The 21,540-nt window shown below is 44.3% G+C and overlaps 1 pseudogene; it reads right to left on the reverse strand.

Annotated features, from left to right (window-relative positions):
* The window catches only part of LOC132491595 (ras and EF-hand domain-containing protein-like), a 49,998-nt pseudogene extending 39,554 nt beyond the window's left edge, over positions 1–10,444 (reverse strand).
* Positions 10,445–21,540: the final 11,096 nt, after the last annotated feature.

Here is a 21,540-nt window from a genome sequence, read left to right on the forward strand (position 1 = left end):
TTCAGCAGAATAGGTCACTTTTTAAGGGCCCAAATGCTCACATAATATAACATTTTAATTCTCACAGGGCTCATTAGGATTGTAACAGCCTGTCTAATAGATCAGAGGACTTCTGTGGACAGATTTTATTAGTCCAAAGACAGCTTATTCACTGTAATCTTTTAGGAGAGAGGCAATACATTATCTTTTTAGACCAATATAAAACCTCCAGATCTGTACACATGGAATCAATCTAACGCTCATTTCTGGCTCAGTGCCTTCCTTTAGCCTCCCATGAATTTGTACTCAAGACTAGGACTGCTCAGACAGAGTGCATGTTCCTAGAGCATCAATTAGCTCGTCCCCTAGGTCAGTAGGTGAGAGATGCAGAAGTGGAAGTTGCATTTCCCAGCATGTCAGCGCTCTGCGCCCAAGTAACATCCACCAAACGCAAGCCTATTACCGCCACTGAAGGCAGCCAGCTGCAAGTGAACCCAGCGCTAGGCACAGTGCCCACTCCCCGGGGACTTCCTGCTGGCACAGACATTCCACATGCTTTGTGTTTGTTCATTTTGTCCTTGTTCCCGTAACTTGGTAGCCACAACCCATATACCTCCATCCATCAAGTTACCTTCACCGTAAAAAAATAAATAAATAAACTGCAAAATCCTATATTTTCACTGTTTAGAACATCTACAGTTTATCCTGGACTGATATTCTGGACTGCTGCATGTCTCTGTCTATTAAGAACGTAACGTGGGGGTTTTTTTTATTGGGCTAATATCTTATTAGGATTGTTACTGTTTTTGAGTATTCTGGCTGCAAAGCTGTACATATATGGAGAGGTCGGCCCCATTCCTACTTTTGTTTTTATATGTCTTGTGTGTGTTTGCAGAACATTAGTCTTTTCTGGAATGCACATACTACGTTAGAGCAGAAATGCATGCACTATAATTCATTCATTAACATCCCCAAGCTACTCATATCTGCCAGACTGAAGTACAGGCTATGCCAACAGATCCCCAAGGAGGAATAGAAAAAGTATTTGCATCACCAACAATAACACTAGTTTACGGCATGTCTGTCAGAAAACATGACATACAAATGTCCTAAAACACGGATTTTCTACGCAAATGTCAGTTGACTCCTCAGAAATTCTTCTGCCTCAGCCAGAGCAGACTGTAACTCTGCTCTATAGGAGCAAGAATTACAGCGTGACTGTGTCACATCAGGGGATGAACTGTGCGGCCACCACGCCTAAGGAGATGGGCAACAAGCCAGCACATGCTGCCTCAACCCCCCTGACCCTCCACCTCAGGACCAGGCAGCCACAGGTGGCTCACAGCAGCGGAGACTTTCACCACTGCATTCAGGTTTCAAAATGAATAACTCACTTGCACTTTTTTGTTTTCTAGCCAGACATTAAAACAAACAAACAAACAAAAACACTCTAGGTCAGAGATACCATTATGACAAAATGGCCACTTGAGCATGCTCCATAACTGTGTAGTTGTAAATGATCACAAGTGGGTATCATGGCTGAACATTCCCCAGAATGTCCCCCCAAAATTTTTTAAAATTGAAATTAAAAAAAATGAAATTGAAGAGAGTGGTTGCCATCAGTGTGGGGCGGTGGCGGGGGGTGGGGATGGAGCTCTCAGAATCTCTTTATCTGGAGTGTTTCTGCCTGGTCACCTGAAAAGGACAGGTATGAGGACATTTAAGGGGAAACTCTTTTTTTTTTTTTTTTTTTTTGCTTTACGTGGGCCTCTCACTGTTGTGGCCTCTCCCGTTGTGGAGCACAGGCTCCAGACGCGCAGGCCCAGCGGCCATGGGTCACGGGCCCAGCCGCTCCGCGGCATGTGGGATCCTCCCGAACCGGGGCACGAACCCGTGTCTCCTGCATCGGCAGGCGGACTCTCAACCACTGCGCCACCAGGGAAGCCCAAGGGGAAACTCTTGATGGAGCCTGTATTTGGGGCTGACAAAAATTACAAGACACAGAGCTTTTGTAGCTATCCAAATTTCTTATCTCTATAAAAAAGAAATGTGATATTTCCATAGTTTTTCTTTTCTTGTGGTTAAGAAACATATAACGTGAAATCTACCTTCTTGACAAACTTGTAAGTGTGCAGTACTGTCACCTACATGCACACTGTTGCAGAGCAGATCTCTAGAGCTTGTTCATGTTGAACGACTGAAACTCTCTAACCCACGGAACAGCCAGTGACTCTTCATTTCCCAATCCCCCAACCCCTGCCAACCACCATTCTACTTTCTAAGAGTTGGCTATTTTGATACCTCATGGAAGTGGAATTATACATTATTGGTCCTTCTGTGACTGGTTTATTTCACTTAGCATAATGTCCTCAAGGTTCACCCATGCTGTCATGAAGGAACTGCAGAAGTTCCTTCTTTTTTTTAAAGCTGAGTGATATTCCACTGTATGTATACACCCCATTTTCTTTATTCATTCATCTGTCAATGGACACTTCAGCTGTTTCCAACTCTTAGCTATTGTGAATAGTGTTGCAATGATCATGGGAGTGCAGATATCTCTTCAAGATCCTGATTTCAATCCTTTTGGATATACATGCAGAAGTGGGACTGCTGGATCATATGGTAGTTCTATTTTCAATTTTTTGGAGGAACCTGCATACTGTTTTCCATAGTGGCTGCACCACTTTACATTCCCACCAACAGCGTACAGGTTCCCAATTTCTCCACATTCTAACTAGCACTTATTACCTTCTCTGCTTTTAATAACAGCCATCATAACAGGTATGAGGCAATATTTCACTGTGGTTTTGATCTGCATTCCTCTGATGATTAGTGATGTTGAGCATCTTTTCATCTCCTCAAAAATTTTTTTGCCTGAAGGACAAAATATTCCAGCAATGAAAGGAAACACCATTGTGGTACCAGAAAATATGACCTCTCATCACTAAATTCCCTTATTTTTGATCAGAAATCATTCCATTCCAATTGATTTTTTACCTGTCTTAAAACTGTGACAGACAAGTACTTCCAGCTTCAAATGAAGAGAAGGAAAGACATCAGGGGAAGAGGTGTTCTGGATATCTCAGTGCTTTCAGAGCTCAGCCCTCCTCCCCCAAGGACACACCTATCAGGGCAGCATAACCTGGAGGTAGAAAATATTGTACAGCACCACCTGTTGAGCCTGAACAAGGTAACTCTGAAATGACAAGAATATCTAAGAGCAAAAAAGAGAGTAAAGATAGACTAGTTTTGGGTCAAAATATGATCCCACAAACTTGAAAGGGGAAGAAGTAACATGATTAAAGGTCTAAGGGCACCATGGAACCACATGTTCACGGATCTTCAAAGCAGGATCACAACTGACACTTGAATTTACCAGGGCATATTCACAGGTAGGAAACAGGGGTTGCAAACTGGAAATGGTATCTTTCCCACCTCACGGAGTATGCAAAATTAGAAATTTCTACTTAAAAGCCGGATGTTTCACCCTCCTTTATAAGCTGGCATTGCCGGCAACACTGGGCCTACATCCTGCCTGTCAGCATCTGTCAGTCCCCCCAGCAGATAAAGCAGAGCCTGCTACTGGGCCCCAACTCCATTCTATCGGGTCAGTGTTACCTGCCTGGCCGCGGAGGCCTCTGAGTTTGTGAGCCCCTCTCCATGACATCAGTCACAGCCCACGGGATGGTGAAGATGGGAACCTGAAGATAATCTGACCAGGACCTAGAATCTCTCTTGTTGAAACTGTATCATCACCACACAAGATAAGTGGAGATAACGTCTCTACTGAAGAGAGAAAAAAACTGCCTGAATTTAGTAGGTGTGCTTGATTTCCGACCCCCAGTGAGACCTGGACCCAGACCATCCACCTCATGGTTCTTCCCATTCATTACACTCACTGGTGCCTCTGGAGAGAGAGCAGCTGGCCAAGAAACTTTGATTTTTGACTGGATATGATTTTTAAGCACCCAGGTCCTAGCACAGTCCCAGGCACATGTGGATACAAAAAAATCTTTTTTAAATGAAGTAATTAAAATGAATGACATAGGAAAAAAGCAAGAAGAGTTTCTTCTGTGGGCAAATGACAAACATGATCCTTAAGACTGGGACCAATTTAAGATGAACTTCTTCCACAGTATTTTTGCCCTCAATTTAAATGATGGACAAGATCAATAAGCAATGAAAAATGGAGAAACTAATGTTTTCAATCTTTTATAGTTCTTGAGGAGTTCAAGTCCCTTTAGAACAGTATTTCTCACACTTGACTAACATGTAGACCTTATTAAAGAAAATATCTCCTATGGATTGCAGAGTTGACGTAAATATTGTCTGTATCATGTTACGAACTATGAACAAACATAAACAGATATAAACTAATTATAATTATAGTTCCAAAACATTAATGTGCCCAACACACGTTTGAAAATCAATGGAATGATAATTAACAACATTCATTTAATCCAACAAGGGACGCACTTCCACTGAAACTACATCCCAACAGCTAATGTCAGTAGGCACTGGCAGCTTGTGTGCTGCACTTTTGAGTTACATTTACAAGATCAAAACCCCATTCCCCATCACTTTTCCATTGAGAACACAAGAGACTCCAACACTCTATGTTGTCAATCAGTTTCATTTTACACAGACACATCACTTACACTAAGCCCACTGCTGTGCCTTCCTCATCAGCCCATGACAAGTGGTGCTGTGGGTGCCGCATAACCAGTCTGAAACAAAGAGGCAGGTTTTGAAATGCTGTAGCCAAATCTGTCATGCAAGGGTCATCCAGGTGATTGCAAATGTGCTCCAAATAATTTGTTTTATATTATCATATAATGATAACATAAAATGAAAACAAAAATGTTAAGTCTTCTAAGACTCCCAAGCATACAAGACCCAAAGGGCCCCTGATAGGAGAAACATTCTTTTTTTTTTTTTTTTTTTTTTTGAGAAACATTCTTGACATGAAATGTCCATAGTCTGAGGATGTGACCAGAGGTATTTTTCCATTTATTATACTGCATCCCAGGTCCTTCAGGTGTTAGAAACTCCTAGGTTTTTGTTGTTGTTGTTGTTGTTGTTTTTTGCGGTACGCGGGCCTCTCACTGTTGTGGCCTCTCCCGTTGCGGAGCACAGGCTCCAGACGCGGAGGCCCAGCAGCCATGGCTCACGGGCCCAGCCGCTCCACGGCACGTGGGATCCTCCCGGACCGGGGCACGAAGCCGTGTCCCCTGCATTGGCAGGCGGACTCTCAACCACCGCGCCACCAGGGAAGCCCTACTCCTAGGTATTTTTAAAGGTGAAACAATAAGCTTCTTGAAGGTCAGGGTCACTCTAGTGCCTGGGACACTGGCAGGCACATGAACACTGAGGGAATTAAAGAAACATGTCTGAGCTACTGCATCTATATATCTTTATAAGACATACAAACGAAGGCCTTAAGGTTTAAAATTCACTTTCCTCTTTTTATAATTACTCTGACAAAAGCAATTATAATTTGGAAGACCCCAAACACTTACCAGTTGAAGCAATGAAACTGTTTTTCTTGTTTGTTTGTTTGTTTTTTAAATTTTTGGCTGGGCCGTGTGGCATGTCGGATCTTAGTTCCCCAACCAGGAATCGAACCCTGCCCCTTGCATTGGAAGCACGGAGTCTTAACCACTGGACCACCAGGGAAGTCCCATGAAACTTTTTTTGAGGAACTAATTTCAATGAAATCATATGTGTCATACCACCATTACAACTTTCTTCTGGGAAATAGTGTTTACTTCCCATTTTACAACATGGTATGAGACTAATAGTCAGATAGGAGAAGCCTGAGTACCATGATAAATAATCTCTTCCCATTTCTTCCTTCCAACAATATACCGCAGTCAGGCCCTACCTAAGCTTTACCAAGCTACACATGAAGCAAGAAGGTATATTGTATATACCCTCTTAGGAGAAGAAAGCAGACATCTGAATCACTACAGCATCCTAACCTTTCCCATCATCTAAAAGCTCTCTCCGCCGTCAGCCTCTAAGCTTCCATTCACAGCACATTAGCCTGTTTCAACTACTTCCATTTTACAAATGAAATAAGATCATGTAACCTGGGAAGAAACTGAGAAACAAGTAAAGATGTTTACATGCTCAAAGTGACAGGAGTAGTACAACTGTGAATTTGAACAGTGATTCAGGATAGGAGTAAACGAAAACTTCAGGTTAAAAGACAAGCCAGAGAAGAGTCTGCGCTCTTAGAGCATAGTCTTCCAATGATACCTCATTTTCAGCCTTTCTCTTTTTTTTTTTTTTTTTTTTTTTTTTGCGGTATGCGGGCCTCTCACTGTTGTGGCCTCTCCCGTTGCGGAGCACAGGCTCCGGACGCGCAGGCTCAGCGGCCATGGCTCACGGGCCCAGCCGCTCCGCGGCATGTGGGATCTTCTCGGACTGGGGCACGAACCCGTGTCCCCTGCATCGGCAGGTGGACTCTCAACCACTGCGCCACCAGGGAAGCCCCTAAGCCTTTCTCTTTTTGTCCACACCATAAGGCAGAGTAAACAAGCTCTCATCAAAATCTGACAGCAAAGCTCGTAACAAACAGTGAGATCTGAGGGTCAGAGCAGGCCACTGTCCCAATGGCCAACACTGGTAGTCCTCTAAGGATGGGAAAGCCAGAATACCTTTCTGGGGCCAGGAGGTCAAAAAGAAATTACTATCTTGAGATGAAACTCAAATATCAGAACCAGAAGGGGTCACCACCAGCAAGCAGAGCTCAGAAAAACTAAGCCACACACAGATTCCTGCCAGGCCCAGGCACAAGGTTTGGAAGGTTCAAGGTAGGCTGTGGTTTTCACAGACAGGTAGGCTTCTCCCACTCAGCAGTAATGACACACATAATTGTGACAGAGGATATATTGAAGGGAAAAAACAAAAAGCAACAAGCCAGCAACAATTAGAAAATAAAGATATACAGAGAGAGATACAGATAAAGATATAGATAGATAGATGGATAGATCTTTATGCATCTGTCTCTATATATCTCCAGTTCTGAATGCATAAAAGGCAGAGAATCTCTGGAAAGCCTGTGGCTAGCACACTGATAGGCCCCAAAGCCAGTGCCAAAGGAAAGCATTACACACAGACAAAAACACTCAGTGGAGCAGTGGTTAAGAATCCGCCTGCTAATGCAGGGAACAGGGGTTCAAGCCCTGGTCCAGGAAGATCCCACATGCCACGGAGCAGCACAACTACTGAGCCTGCACTCTAGAGCCCACGAGCCACAACTACTGAGCCCGCATGCCACAGCTACTGAGCCTGTGCTCTAGAGCCTGTGCTCCGCAACAACAGAAGCCACAACAATGAGAAGCCACCACAAGGAGAAGCCCGTGCATCACAACGAAGATTAGCTCCCTCTTGCCACAACTAGAGAAAGCCCGAGTGCCGCAACGAAGATGCAATGCAGTCAAAAATAAATAAATAAAAATAAATACATTTTTAAATAAATAAATAAATACAGTATTTAAAAAAAAAAAAAAACACTCTTCCAGGACCGAGGCTCAACCCACCATCATGCCTCAAGGCTGAAACAAATCTTTATCTCCTTGGGGAGCACAAGATATTACTGGCCATATGAGTTAAAAAAATATATTTATCTTCAAACACTACAAACACAGTCCAAAGCACCCAGATGCTCACATTTGGAAGATACTCAAGAGCTGAGATCAACCAGAGAAGAGCTGATTTAACTCTCGCATCTCAAGCTGCCTCGGGGCCGTTCTCATTGAGTGGGAAGAGAAGGGAAACTGAGGCACTATCTAATCAATCAGTCAGTGTCTCTCCATCCGTCTGCTCGTCTTCTGCCCCCTCTCACCCTGTCCCTCTCCCTCTGTGTCTCCAGATCACTCTCTGTGTTTATTTCTCTTTGCGTCCACCTCTCCTCTCTTCCGTTCTAATCTTGCAAAGCACCACATCATGTAGGTAAAGTGGGTTTATGAAGCAACTGCACTATTACAAAAGAAGATGATCAGAGGGAAAAGCCCTAAAGTGGAACCCAAGAAAGGGAAATGTAAAGGAAACGCTGACCAATGCTGAAACCATGCCTCTGTGTACTTGTAGCTATGTGTTTTTAAAAATCTAGTGAAGTGGGATTGGTGTTCAACTGTTGCTCTTTTCCTCTCTATTTTAGCCATCATCTTTATAGTTGTACAGACATGCTGAAGTAAACCATTTTGACAACCCATATACAGGTCACACATGGGTAGTTTTGGTTCCTTCTCCATTAAATTTCTTGCTTCTAAATTATTCAACAAAAGAGTCCTCTTCAACACTGTGTGTGTAGAAAAGGTGCAAATCACATGAAACAGCTGACAGCATGGGTCCAATTTTGGCACCTGAACGAATCCCACCCTAGCCCTGTCTGGCAGGTCACCAATCACACTAATCCCTGCTACACTAGATGCACCCACCCTGGGTCTGTCCCTGGTCTGGTTATTGTGGCACAACCAGTGCCCATGCACAAACCCATTGTGGTTCCAGTGCCGGCTGGACCCTTGTGTTTCTGTTTCTAAGAATGCGGGGTTCTAAGTTAATTTATCAACGTGAATCAGTCCACAAATGACACTCGCTATCACTACAAATGGAACTGAGAAAACTCTGAAAAGCTTCAGCTCTGATTAGAGGAGAGAGATGAATTCCTGTTATGCCCTTGCCTCAGTCAAATGCTCAACGTGTGCGTGCGCATACATTTCTCCATCAATTTCTCCATCAATCAGAGATAAGAAAGTGTACGACCCTGTTTAATTCTGAAAATCAAACAAATGAGCTTGTAAAGTAGTAGGCATCAATGAATATTTGTGTGCAGCAATATAAATGCACAACAATGTCTTGTTTTCTATGTAGTAGCAGGAAAACAGGGAGTACAAAAACTGCTATAGCGAAAGCCAAACTGTCTAACAGCGCGGGTCACGGCTCAGGTGCCGCTCAGGTGCATCCAGGAGGCCTGGAGTACAGGGTGCCGTAATCAAGTCGTTGAGAAGTGGGAGCGCTCCTAAATCAGTGTCTGGGAAGATTCTCCGGACGCTGCGGATTTCACTTTGGCCTGTATAACTAACAAAGTGCCCTTTGCAGGGCTCAGATACGAGCAAGTAAAACTTTCTCCCCAAACTCTGACTCTGAACGCATTCCCTTTCCTTAACGCTAGGGTATCTCGTCTTGGGGAAGTTAAAGCGAGTCGGTGAATGGAGAAAAAGGAACTGAGAGAGAGACTAGGCGGGCTGCACACTCCACAGTGTAAGAAGGAGAGATGGCAGCGCCCCTGGGAGGACAGGAAACACCACCACCACCTCCCGCCCTCCAAACTACACACGCACCTGGGGATGAACTTGGCCTCGTCCCAGAGTCGTGCCTGGAAGTCCTGCCAAGCCTAGCCAGGGCTCGCCGCGTCCCAGGAGGCGGCCAGAGCTGCCGCCGCGTCCTTGTCGCCCATGTCCTCCTCGCTGTCCCCGGGGTCGGACCCCGCCTGGTTCTTGCAGCCCCCAGCCAAGGCGCCGTCCCCCGCGGCCGGCCCAGCGGAAGCCGAGAGCAAACTCCTGGAAGGTGAGGCGCAGTCGCGGTCGGCTTCCAGCCTCCGGAGCCGGCCTCGGCGTCGGCCGAGAGCACGCGCAGCTCCGCCCACAGCGTGCTGAACTTCTTGCGCTCCAGCTGCCCTGAGCGGTTCGCAGGCGACGAAGACGGATCGCATCCCGGTCAGCTCCTCCAGGTCCCCGTCCGCCTCCGTCCCGCCTGGTGGGGCCAACCGAAAGGGCTCCGCGGCGCGACGGGGCACGCGGTCCGCCCCGGCTGTGGCGACAGCGGGGAGTCCGGAGCCACCTGCTGCCCCCGGGAGCCGCGGCAAGTTCGGCGACTCGAGCTGGTTTGGCCACTGGCGGGAACCTCCGGGCGGGGCGAGGCGCCTGGGTGGGTCGTAATGGCGCGCTCCGACGCGGCTTCGCGTTCTGCCAGCCCTGGAGCGGTGCCAGCGCGCCCCTGACCCCGCGCAAAAATGCCCGCCCGCGACTGAGACCCCGGCGCAGCCGCACGCGCCTTCCCGGCGGGGCCTGGCTCTGCCCAGCCTGGGAGAAGGAGCGCCCAGCTCCGGTTCCCACGCCTCCGGGATCCCGGCTGTGCTTCCCGTGCAGAGCTCTGGAGCCTGGGTTTGGGGCTCTTGGAGTTGGGGGGCCCGGCCGGAGCTGGGAGTGAGGCAGTAGGTTCTTCGGCGTAAACAGTGTTTACTCGGGTCAATCAAGAGCTGGCAGGAGCGTAGGGAGCTAACTGGACAGAAAGGGGAAAGGAAAGTAGGGGTAGGATTCCAAATTGGTTAACGTTATGTGTATTTTATTCTTTTCCGATTCCGGAAAATTGGTAAACTTCTGTATATACAAGATTTACCAGAAGACCCCCGTTCTCTGATTTTACTGGCTTTCTTTAATGCATGCCCGTCCAACATTAAGATCCAACTAGGTAATGCACATTAGGAATCACACAGATCTTCCAGATCCTCAAATCCAAATAATTTTTCACAGTTCTTGTCTCCAAAACCTGAGAAAATTAATAACCAAAATCCTTGACAGGCAGCAATATTTAAACAAGGACTGAGGTAGCTTTTAAACAAATCTTATGGAAATTATATGTGCAGATGTATGTTACCCTTTGATCTTAATTTCAACAGTACTGTTGTTTCCTTAATACTGGCTGCTTAATGGGTATAAGATCTTTAAAATTCATCCATTTTTATCCTTTTTTTAAAAAAAACCTCATCTTATTTTCAAGAGACCCTCACTTTGTCCTATGACTTATGTATATGTTCCCTTTGGTGATTCTCAAAGCTTGTGAAAATGCATTTGGGTTATTTTTACTTTATCACATCAGTTCCCTCCACTTTTTAGACTTTTTAATTTATTTCCATTTCTTTTAGCAATGACTCTATTCCATTCTCATTCTGAATCCTCTCTATTGCTTATTACTTTGTTTTCAGTGTCATAAAAATAGAGGATTTGACTGACACATTTCTTCAAGCTGATGTTCTTAAACAGAAAGCTAAACGCTAAACATCCGAAGAACTGTTTCTTCTTGAATAGTACAATAAATAAGGTCAACACTCACAGGATCCGTCAAGCTGTAAATGCCACTGATATTCGCCATCTGTAAATTTAACTAGTAAATTATGAGAGGCATTCTATTAATAAGCCCTGGCCTTAGCAATCTAATTGCTAAGTGAATATAGTTCTGTACAAGTAGATAACTAATACATTGGAATGAATTTTATTATTAGTGCAAAAAAATTGTTATTGATTTTCCTGTTTATTCTAAAGACTGATTTTTCCATATAAAGTAAAAAGTGGCCTCGGTAATCCCACTTATTACCTCGGTAATGCCTTTAAAGCTTTTCAGATATACTTATTAAACTGAATCTTTGAAATATTATTATCATTCTGTTAGCAATTAATAAATATCTGTATTTTTCAAAATAGATGTTAATATTTTTAACTGCTTTGCCAGAAATGCTTTCTTGAAGACTGCTCTTGCAACTTCCTTCCTTAACTCACACTGACCTTTGCACTCAATTCGAAATTCTTATATTCTTTGACCTGCTTTGTCCTTTCAATAAGCCCCTTCACTGAGGAGTCATCAAGAAACATGGATTGGGCTTCCCTGGTGGCACAGTGGTTGAGAGTCTACCTGCCAATGCAGGGGACACGGGTTCGTGCCCCGGTCCGGGAAGATCCCACATGCCGCGGAGCGGCTGGGCCAGTGAGCCATGGCTACTGAGCCTGCGCGTCTGGAGCCTGTGCTCCGCAACGGGAGAGGCCGTGACGGTGAGAGGCCCGCGCACCGCGATGAAGAGTAGCCTCTGCTCGCCGCAACGAGAGAAAGCCCTCACACAGAAACGAAGGCCCAAAGCAGCCAAATAAATAAAATAAATAAAATGAATTTATAAAAAAAAAAAAGAAACATGGATTATTCCAAACGTCTGTGTACACACCTTCTCATTTCCACTGATTTTAATCTACTCCAGTTATCACAACAGTTATCATAACAACACAACAAACACCTAGTGATTTAAAATAGCAGCATAATCTCACTGCCATCAACTTGGGCAGGGCTCAGGTAGGTGGTTTTTCTGCTGGCTTGCCTGGGATCATATAGTCACGGTAGCTTTACTGTGGCTGCTTGGTCTTAAGAGTGCCTCACCCATACGTCTGGAAGTTGGTGCTGGCTGTTAGCTGGACACGTGTCCTCAGGAGGCTCACACCAGCTTTGTCACATGGTGGCAGTGTTCCAAGAGGTTTAGGACCAATGCACAAATGCTTTTCAAGCCTCAGCTTGTGTCATGTTTGTTGCTATTCCATGGATCAAAGGAAGTCACATGGCCAAGCTCTAAGTCAATGGAGGAGGAGATTATACAAGGTCGTGAATACAGGGAGATGTACTTTACTGGAGGCCCTTACTATAATAATATACCATACTTAGCCTCTAACACATTCTCTCAGGCTTCTGTCCTGCCAACCTCCTGTTCGTTCTACACAACCACAGCTGGACAGTCCTTCTTAAACACCAATTATTCTGTCATTTTGGAGCTTAGTGTTTCTCAATCAGTGGTAATTTTGTTCCCCAGGAGACATTTGGCAATATCTGGAGACATTTTTGGTTGTCACAATTTGAAAAGGGGGAGATGCTAGTATCTAGTAGGTATAGGCCAGGGATGCTGCTAAACATCCTATGATGTACAGGCCCAGCCACCCATAACAAAAAAATTATCTGGTCAAAAATGTCAGTAGTCCTGGGCTTCCCTGGTGGCACAGTGGTTGAGAGTCCGCCTGCTGATGCAGGGGACGCGGGTTCGTGCCCCAGTCCGGGAAGATCCCACATGCCACAGAGCGGCTGGGCCCATGAGCCATGGCCGCTGAGCCTGAGCGTCCGGAGCCTGTGCTCCGCAATGGGAGAGGCCACAACAGTGAGAGGCCCGCGTACCGCAAAAAAAAAAAAAAAAGTAGTCCTGAGGTTGAGAAAGCCTGCACCCAAGCTCATCAACCCCTAGAGGTGTCTCAGTAAAAAGAGAACCAAGGGTAAGCTCTTCATCTGGGCATACAAAATCCTCTACAATCTGGTCCCACCTTATACTGTATATACAAACATTTCTGCTTTAGTCTCCATCAGGGCTCCTCCTGTCCCCCAAATATGCCACACTTGATTACATGACTAACTTGATAGCTCCTTACTGTCATGACAAAATGTAAATACTGAACATCCTTTAGCTTTTTTCACTTCTCCCTAACCAAACCATTTCCCAGCCTTAGGGGAAGAGTTGGATCCTGCTTTTCCTACCAAAGTTTCCACAATTTCATTATGACCTGTGACTTACAAGGACATTGCTTACCATGTACTATGTCAGCTCAGGCCACAGGAATGCTTTTTTCTTTTCTTTTTTAGTCTTTTTCACAGTTTTATTTTTCACGTTAAAACACTGATTCAGGACTTCCCTGGTGGCGCAGTGGTTGAGAGTCCACCTGCCGATGCAGGGGACACAGGTTCGTGCCCCGGTCCGGGAGGATCCCACATGCTGCGGAGCAGCTGGGCCCGTGAGCCATGGCCGCTGAGCCTGTGCGTCCAGAGCCTGTGCTCCGCAACGGGAGAGGCCACAACAGTGAGAGGCCCGAGTACCGCAAAAACAAAAACAAAAACAAAAACTCTGATTCATCTGGAATTTATTTTGGGTCAGGTGTGAGTTGTAGATTCAACTTTATTTTTTTCTGAATTTCTGCCTAGTTGCCTCAACACCATTTATACAACAATCTCTTCACCATGGATTTAAATACCACCTTTAGCATATACTAAATTCCTGTATGTATTTGAATTTATTTCTGGACTTTGTAGTCTGTTCTATTGAGGAATCACTCACCTTTTGAAAGGACTCTTCAGCTTATAAAAAGATTCTTAAAGGAGTCCTATTGGGTTGCTTTTCATATTTTTAAGTGTTTAAAGTACCTCACAAGGTACTAAGGAATGCTTTTGAATATCCCTACTCAGGGGAAGGCAAAGGTTACATAATCTATCTTTACTATTTTGAAAAATTAGAGGAAAGAGAGGAGAAAAAAGAAATAGGAGGCATTTATTTTCTATTTTAGCATCCAGAAACAGCTAAAGGCAGTGCACAACTATTTCCTTGGCCTGAAATATTCTCCACAGTAACTCAAGTCTAAGGGTGTGGCATCGTCTGCAGTTTGTGAAAGGGCCCTATGGAATACATGGGCTACCTAGAAGTCACTACAATGCCCTGACACAAGTCCTGCTGAAATCAACACATCTGACATTGCTGTAGTACACTGTAGTACATACAAAACCAGAGTGTATACAATTAAATATTTGTGAGTTATAAGAGAATAAATATTTCTTTCAGAGTTATCCAACTTATTCTTGTCTCATACTACATTGAGTGACTGAAGAAAAGTAGATTGTAATGTACCATAGTAATCTCAGGTAAAAATTTAAATGCATTACAAGCAAGCAAGAAAATACAAACACTTAAAATTCTGTACTTTTTAACTTTATCATTATTTAGAGGGGTGGAGAGGACAGAGATGTTTGGCATGCAAAATGCATTATTTTTGTATGATGTCAAAATTTCATGTGCAGTTACCTCTTGCTTACCTATCTCCATCTAAATTTTAAAATAATTTATATCTACAGCTGGCAGAACTTAAAGTGATGTCTGTATTTTTTTTATTTTTTTTTGCAGTACGCGGCCCTCTCACTGTTGTGGCCTCTCCCGTTGCGGAGCTCAGGCTCCGGACGCTCAGGCTCAGCGGCCATGGCTCACGGGCCCAGCCACTCCACGGCATGTGGGATCTTCCCGGGCCGGGGCACAAACCCGTGTCCCCTGCATCGGCAGGTGGACTCTCAACCACTGCGCCACCAGGGAAGCCTGATATCTGTATTATTGATCAATCTATGACTCAAAATACTGAATAAAATAAGGTTACTTCAAAAAATCTTATATCTTATTTTAATTGGGAAAATTTCTGAGCATATTTAAGTATATTTTCAAAGTCTTTGTTGCTAGAAATGCTATTTTCCTGAAAACATTAGCAGGTAAGGGCAGACGTGTTGTGAAATACTTTGACTCTTTCGTAAGCTTCTTTTATTTTGCACAGGTCAGAAGTGATGGTACAGCTGCAAAGATGGAGAACCTTCAATATAAAAAAAGAAAAGACAAGGCCATAGATTATGTGGAGGAGATACAGTTGAGCCTAGATTCTAAGCATGTTAAATGCATGAAAAGTCTTCAAAGTAACTTTGACTTGTACTTTGTTTCTCAAAGGAGATGCCATCAAACTTGAGAAAACAGATATATATATATACTTTTTTTTTTTTTTCCGGTACGCGGGCCTCTCACTGTTGCGGCCTCTCCCATTGCGGAGCACAGGCTCCGGACGCGCAGGCTCAGCGGCCATGGCTCACGGGCCCAGCTGGTCTGCAGCATGTGGGATCCTCCCGGACCGGGGCACGAACCTGCGTCCCCTGCATCGGCAGGCGGACTCTCAACCACTGCGCCACCAGGGAAGCCCCAGATATATATATTTTTAAATCTGTCCCATAAGTGAAGGAATAGTGAGAATGTCTGAAGTTAAAGACCACCTGTGGAAAAAAAAAAAAAGACCACCTGTGTTCCAAAGGAAAGGGTATTAGGCCCTGCTGTGAGAGAGAATCACTGTCCATAAATAAAGATTTTTTCGAACATAATCTTGCCGATTCACTTTCACACTACAGGAGCACAGCTGAGCAGCTGCAACAGATACATACGACCTGAAAAGCCTAAAATATTTATTCCCTGGCCCTTTACAGAGAAAGTTTGCTAACCCTGCTCTGTTTGAAGATGTGAAGGAAGGTAATGCATTGGCAAAGAATCGTCTTAATTTCAAACCATTCTTCTACTCTGAAGGTAGCTTCGGTGCCTCTAAAAACTCTTCAAACCCAATAAAAACATAATAATTCAACTTACAGGAGAAGAATTAAAGTCATCACAAGGGAATGGTGATAGGATAAAGGAAGAATGCACAAATTTCATTAATGGTAACTTATTTAACATTTTTTAAAATAAGAAAATACCAACAGACCCGAATCTTGTGCAATTTTGTCTGGTTGTTAAGTTTTTCGGTTCCTCAGCAATTTAGAAGAATCCTATGATAAATTCTGCTTAGAATGTATTAATTTTCCCTTTAATGAAGAATTGCTAAGCCTCCTTTTAGAAGGCAAAAAGGACCAAGGTTTCATAATGTTTCCCATCTTATTTCCCTGCCAGTGATTTCAGCTTACGTTTAGTGTTAAACTGAGGGACTCAGTTTGACCTTGGTTCCATTTCTGCTCTTACTCTAGTTGGTTTCTGATCAAATTTTTTTTTGTATAATTGTGAATTGCTCAGATGTGTGTGTGTGTGTGTGTGTGTGTGTGTTTAACCATAAAAACTCCCAAAGCCTTTTTGACAGTAGGCAGGACTTATAAATTATAAATAATTATAAACAACTATTAGGCAGCTATGTTCATTTTAATCTCAGTAATATTGGAATGATAATTATGTCAATATTTCCTTGTTAGCAATTTACTAATTATTTTAGAGCTGCTCAGGACACACTCAACTTTTTCCGAAACTTGTATTCTAACAGTAGGTAGATCACGTCCTGAGACCACAATGAATTTTTTCCTAGGGAAGCCTATGAATTTTATCTCAAATACTCAAAAATTACTTTTAGCTCTAGGGAATGCAGCGTGTGCATTGTTAGATCAGAGATATATTTACATTCATGCAAAATAATGGAGAAATGTACATTTCTGTGTGACATGAAAGTTGTTCCCAATTCTATATAAGATGTTAAAATATTAATCCCTTTTTTTAGACCAAAAAAGATTAAAGCTCCTATTCCCAGAAGTACAAAATGAGACAAAAGATCAGTCAGAAAGAGATCTATAAAATTCTAAAACCATTCCTATTCCTCTGGAAAGCATTATATAATTCAGAATTCAAAGGATGAGATATTCAAATAAGGCTCTTTTCACCAATACCCAAGAGACTCAGCTTAGCAATGAACTAAGATACTCATCTTTTACTAATGTAGTAATTAGAAATACAGAATAAGAATTTCTAATGTTGTTACATGTATTCCTTAATTTGTAAGTCTTTAATGTTATAGAAGATGAGTGAATAAAATGAAGTTAGGTTTATAAAAAGAAAAAGAGGTCGCATTTGCACCATACAATGAGATAGAATTCTTGCCCACCAACACATTTGTTGAGAATGCCATACCTTTAGAGATGATTTTTTTAAATAATGTATATTTCATTGTCTTTTAAGCTCTCAATTTGTCTTCCAGTAATAAACAAATTATTAGTTAATTTTTATAAGATATTTACAATTGGCAAAGGGGATTTCCAATATTCCAGACTATTCCAATATGTTGTTTGTTTTGAAACCTAAAAAGTTCCAGGGCCCCATATACAAGTATTTGTTCTATGTATTCCCCTATTTGTTCTATGGATTCCCCCATTTCATGAAAGATTATTACAAAAATCTTTGACTTCATTCAAAGAGCTCAGATTTCAGGGCTTCCCTGGTGGCGCAGTGGTTGAGAGTCCGCCTGCCGATGCAGGGGACACGGGTTCGTGCCCCGGTCCGGGAAGATCCCACAAGCCGCAGAGCGGTGAGGCCCGTGAGCCATGGCTGCTGAGCCTGCGCGTCTGGAGCCTGTGCTCCGCAACGGGAGAGGCCACAACAGTGAGAGGCCCGCGTACAACAAGAACAAAAAAAACCCAAAGAGCTCAGATTTCAGAGAGTAGACAAGGACTAATAAAAGAATTCTTGAAATATGGAACACTTGAAATGGTAGCTTCAACTCTGGTGACTCCTGAAATCTTTTTATTTCCTTAGCTTGTATAATTCTCGTAAATGGTGTTCCAAGGACAGAGGCCAAAATAACTGAAAGGTATTTCATTTAAGTTTTCCAAATATTTTTTCTGAACTTTTCTATGAATTCCAAAGTACATTTGAGATGTCGTGAAAGCTTGGTTTCGTCTTTTTTTTTTTTTTTTGTCTTTTTTTCAGGGCCTAGGTACATTTATTTGTTTGTTTACAAAATTTACTGAGCCCAACCCAATCCTAGCCACTGGGTTCCTCCAGGGCAGCAGCCAAGCCTACATGCCCCATATAACCTGAGCAGCCCAGGAAGGAGGCAAGTGGGAGCTAGGACCAAGGGAGGGGAAGCCACAGCGGTCTGCTATGAGTCACCTTGGTTTAGTCTTTCTTTTTTTTTCCTTTGCGGTACACGGGCCTCTCACCGCTGTGGTCTCCCCCGTTGCAGAGCACAGTCTCTGGACGCACAGGCCCAGCGGCATGGCTCACGGGCCCAGCCGCTCCACGGCATGTGGGATCCTTCCAGACCTTGCATCGGCAGGCGGACTCCCAACCACTGCACCACCAGGGAAGCCCTAGTCTTAAATAAAGTTACCAGAAGCTATTTTCTGGGAAATATTTAATGATTGCTAGAACTCTGTTAATAAAATGGAAACAACCACGAGGATTTATAAAGCACAAACCAATGCACAGCTAATATCACATTTCCTCTTCACTTCATAATGGCATTTGGGACTGAAAGAGACACAAGTGGGCAAAATCAACATTCTCTTACCATCGACAGTTTTTACAAAGTTTTTTAACCACATCCAGGATGACATTCTTGCAGAAACTGAATTTTACACATTCCAAACTAATATGACAATAGTTAGCCAATGAGCAAACCCTGGAAAGAAGGAAGAGGACAAAAGGTTATTAGAATAGATTGTGAAATGCACTTTTTACAAAGTTTACAAAAATTCAACCCTCAAATTTACCTTGGCCCTGCATATCCACTAACCCCACCCCATCGCTCCTCACCTACTGGTCCTGCCTTCCCAACCAAGCTGAGGCTACAAATGGACCTTCCAGAAACACACACAATGAACATACCTAATACAATTTCCAGACCATAAAAATAAAGTAAAAAAGTAAACATGACGGGGGCAAGGATTTAAAGATGTCAGAGTTTCATTCTGAGATTCTGAGAAAAATGGTAAAAGTAAATAAATCGAGATAATTGTTACAGTGTTATCATTTTGATGTGTATTTAATAATAATGAGGTAAAAGTAATCATTATCTTAACATCTGGCACCAGAATTACTCCCAGAAGGGAACCATCTTAGTTTGGGATAATACCTTTATTAAAAAAAAAAAAATTATTTATTTATTATTTATCTTTATTCATTTGGGGCTGCATCAGGTCTTAGTTGTGGCATGCAGGCTCTTCGTTGTGTTGTGTGGGCTTCTCTCTAGTTGTGGCGAGAGGGTTTTCTCTTCTCCAGTTGTGGTGCACAGGCTCTAGAGCGCGTGGGCTCTGTAGTTTGTGGCACCTGGGCTCTGTAGTTTGTGGCATGCGGGCTCTAGTTGAGGTGCGCAAGCTCAGTAGTTGCGGCACACAGGCTTAGCTGCCCCGTGGCATGTGGGATCTTAGTTCCCTGACCAGGGGTCGAACCCGCATCCCCTGCATTGGAAGGCGGATTCTTAACCACTGGACCACCAGGGAAGTCCCTGGGGTAATACCTTGATAGACTCTTGCAAGAGAAAAGAATCTGCAGAATAACATGTAATAGTTCTGCCAATTTTCATAGACAAGGATGGATTTTTCTTCCTCCTGACAAGTGAATAAGGAAGACAGTGGAGAGAAGAGAGACGACAGAAAAATGGAGAAAGGCTGGAGCCAGCAAGGTGAGAAGGCTACTGGGGAGCCAGTGGAAGAACTTGTGAAAGTGCTATAAGCCCTTCCTAGGGTACCTGAAACATTTCTGCTGAAATCTGTTTTGCTCACAAATGAACTAGAAGAAGAGGCTGATGTAACACTGATCATGTGAAAGGGAGCAGGAGCCCAGGAGGCAAGAGAAGACAGGAGGGAACATGAGCACATAGATCCCACCCCAGAATTTGTCAGAATTATGGGCATGGAATTTTTTTTTTTTTTTTTTTTTTTTGCGGTACGTGGGCCTCTCACTGTTGTGGCCTCTCCCATTGCGGAGCACAGGCTCCGGACACGCAGGCTCAGTGGCCATGGCTCACGGGCCCAGCCGCTCTGCGGCATGTGAGATTTTCCCGGACCGCGGCACAAACCCGTGTCCCCTGCGTCGTCAGGCAGACTCTCAACCACTGCGCCACCAGGGAAACCCTGGGCATGGAATTTTGATAACCTTAAGCAAATGTTTACCTAGATCTCAGGAGTCAAAAAGCCTCCTTCAGGGGCCTCCCTGGTGGCGCAGTGGTTGGGGGTCCGCCTGCCGATGCGGGGGACGCGGGTTCGTGCCCCGGTCTGGGAGGATCCCACATGCCGTGGAGCGGCTGGGCCCGTGAGCCATGGCCGCTGGGCCTGCGCGTCCGGAGCCTGTGCTCCGCAACGGGAGAGGCCGCAACAGTGAGAGGCCCGCGTACCGCAAAAAAAAAAAAAGCCTCCTTCAGGACAAGGGATCTCTATAACCTAAATCACAAGTTCTCAAAGGATGGCTCCCGGACCAGCAGCAGCAGCAGCAGCAGCACCTGGGAAATTGTTAGAAATTTGGGGGGCTTCACCCGGAACCACTAAATCAGAAATTCCAGGGGTCAGGCTCACCAATCTAACAAGTCTTTCAGGTGATCCTGATGCACAAAAAATCTGAGAACCACTGGCCTGAAAAATGATTCACAGCCTTGGCCATGTATTAGTTTCACCTGTGACATGATGAATAAAAAATACTGATGCCAGAGAATCATTCTCAATGTTTCTACCAACATAAACAAATTATACTTCAAAGAAACAAATTCTTGAAAATTAAGTCTATAGGCAGAAACACCGAAAATCTCTATTAGACATAGCTTCAGGATGGCAGAGGAGTAAGATGTAGAGATCACCTTCTTCCCCACAAATAAATCAAAACTACATCTACATGAGGAACAGCTCCTACAGAACACCTACTGAACGCTGGCAGAAGACCTTAGACTTCCCAAAAGGCAAGAAACTCCCCATGTACCCGGGTAGGGCAAAAGAAAAAAGAAAAAATAGAGACAAAAGAATAGGGACGGGACCTGCACCTCGGGGAGGGAGCTGTGAAGGAGGAAAAGTTCCCACACACTAGGAAGCCCCTTCGCGGGTGGAGATGGCAGGTGGCAGGGTGGGGGGGAGCTTCGGGGCCAGAGGAGAGCGCAGCAACAGGGGTGCAGAGAGCAAAGCAGAAAGATTCCCACACAGAGGATCGGTGCCGACCAGCACTCACCAGCCTGAGAGGCTTCTCTGCTCACCCGCAGGGGCGGGTGGGGTCTGCGAGCTGAGGCTAGGGCTTCGGAGCTTAGATCCCAGGGAGAGGACTGGGGTTGGCGGCGTGAACACAGCCTGAAGGGGGCTAGTGCGCTACAGCTAGCCGGGAGGGAGTCCAGGAAAAAGTCTGGAACTGCCTAACGGGCAAAAGACCATTGTTTCAGGGTGCACAAGGAGACAGGG

The sequence above is a fragment of the Mesoplodon densirostris genome, chromosome 6 (genome assembly GCF_025265405.1).
Source record: "Mesoplodon densirostris isolate mMesDen1 chromosome 6, mMesDen1 primary haplotype, whole genome shotgun sequence".
Lineage (NCBI taxonomy): Eukaryota > Metazoa > Chordata > Mammalia > Artiodactyla > Ziphiidae > Mesoplodon > Mesoplodon densirostris.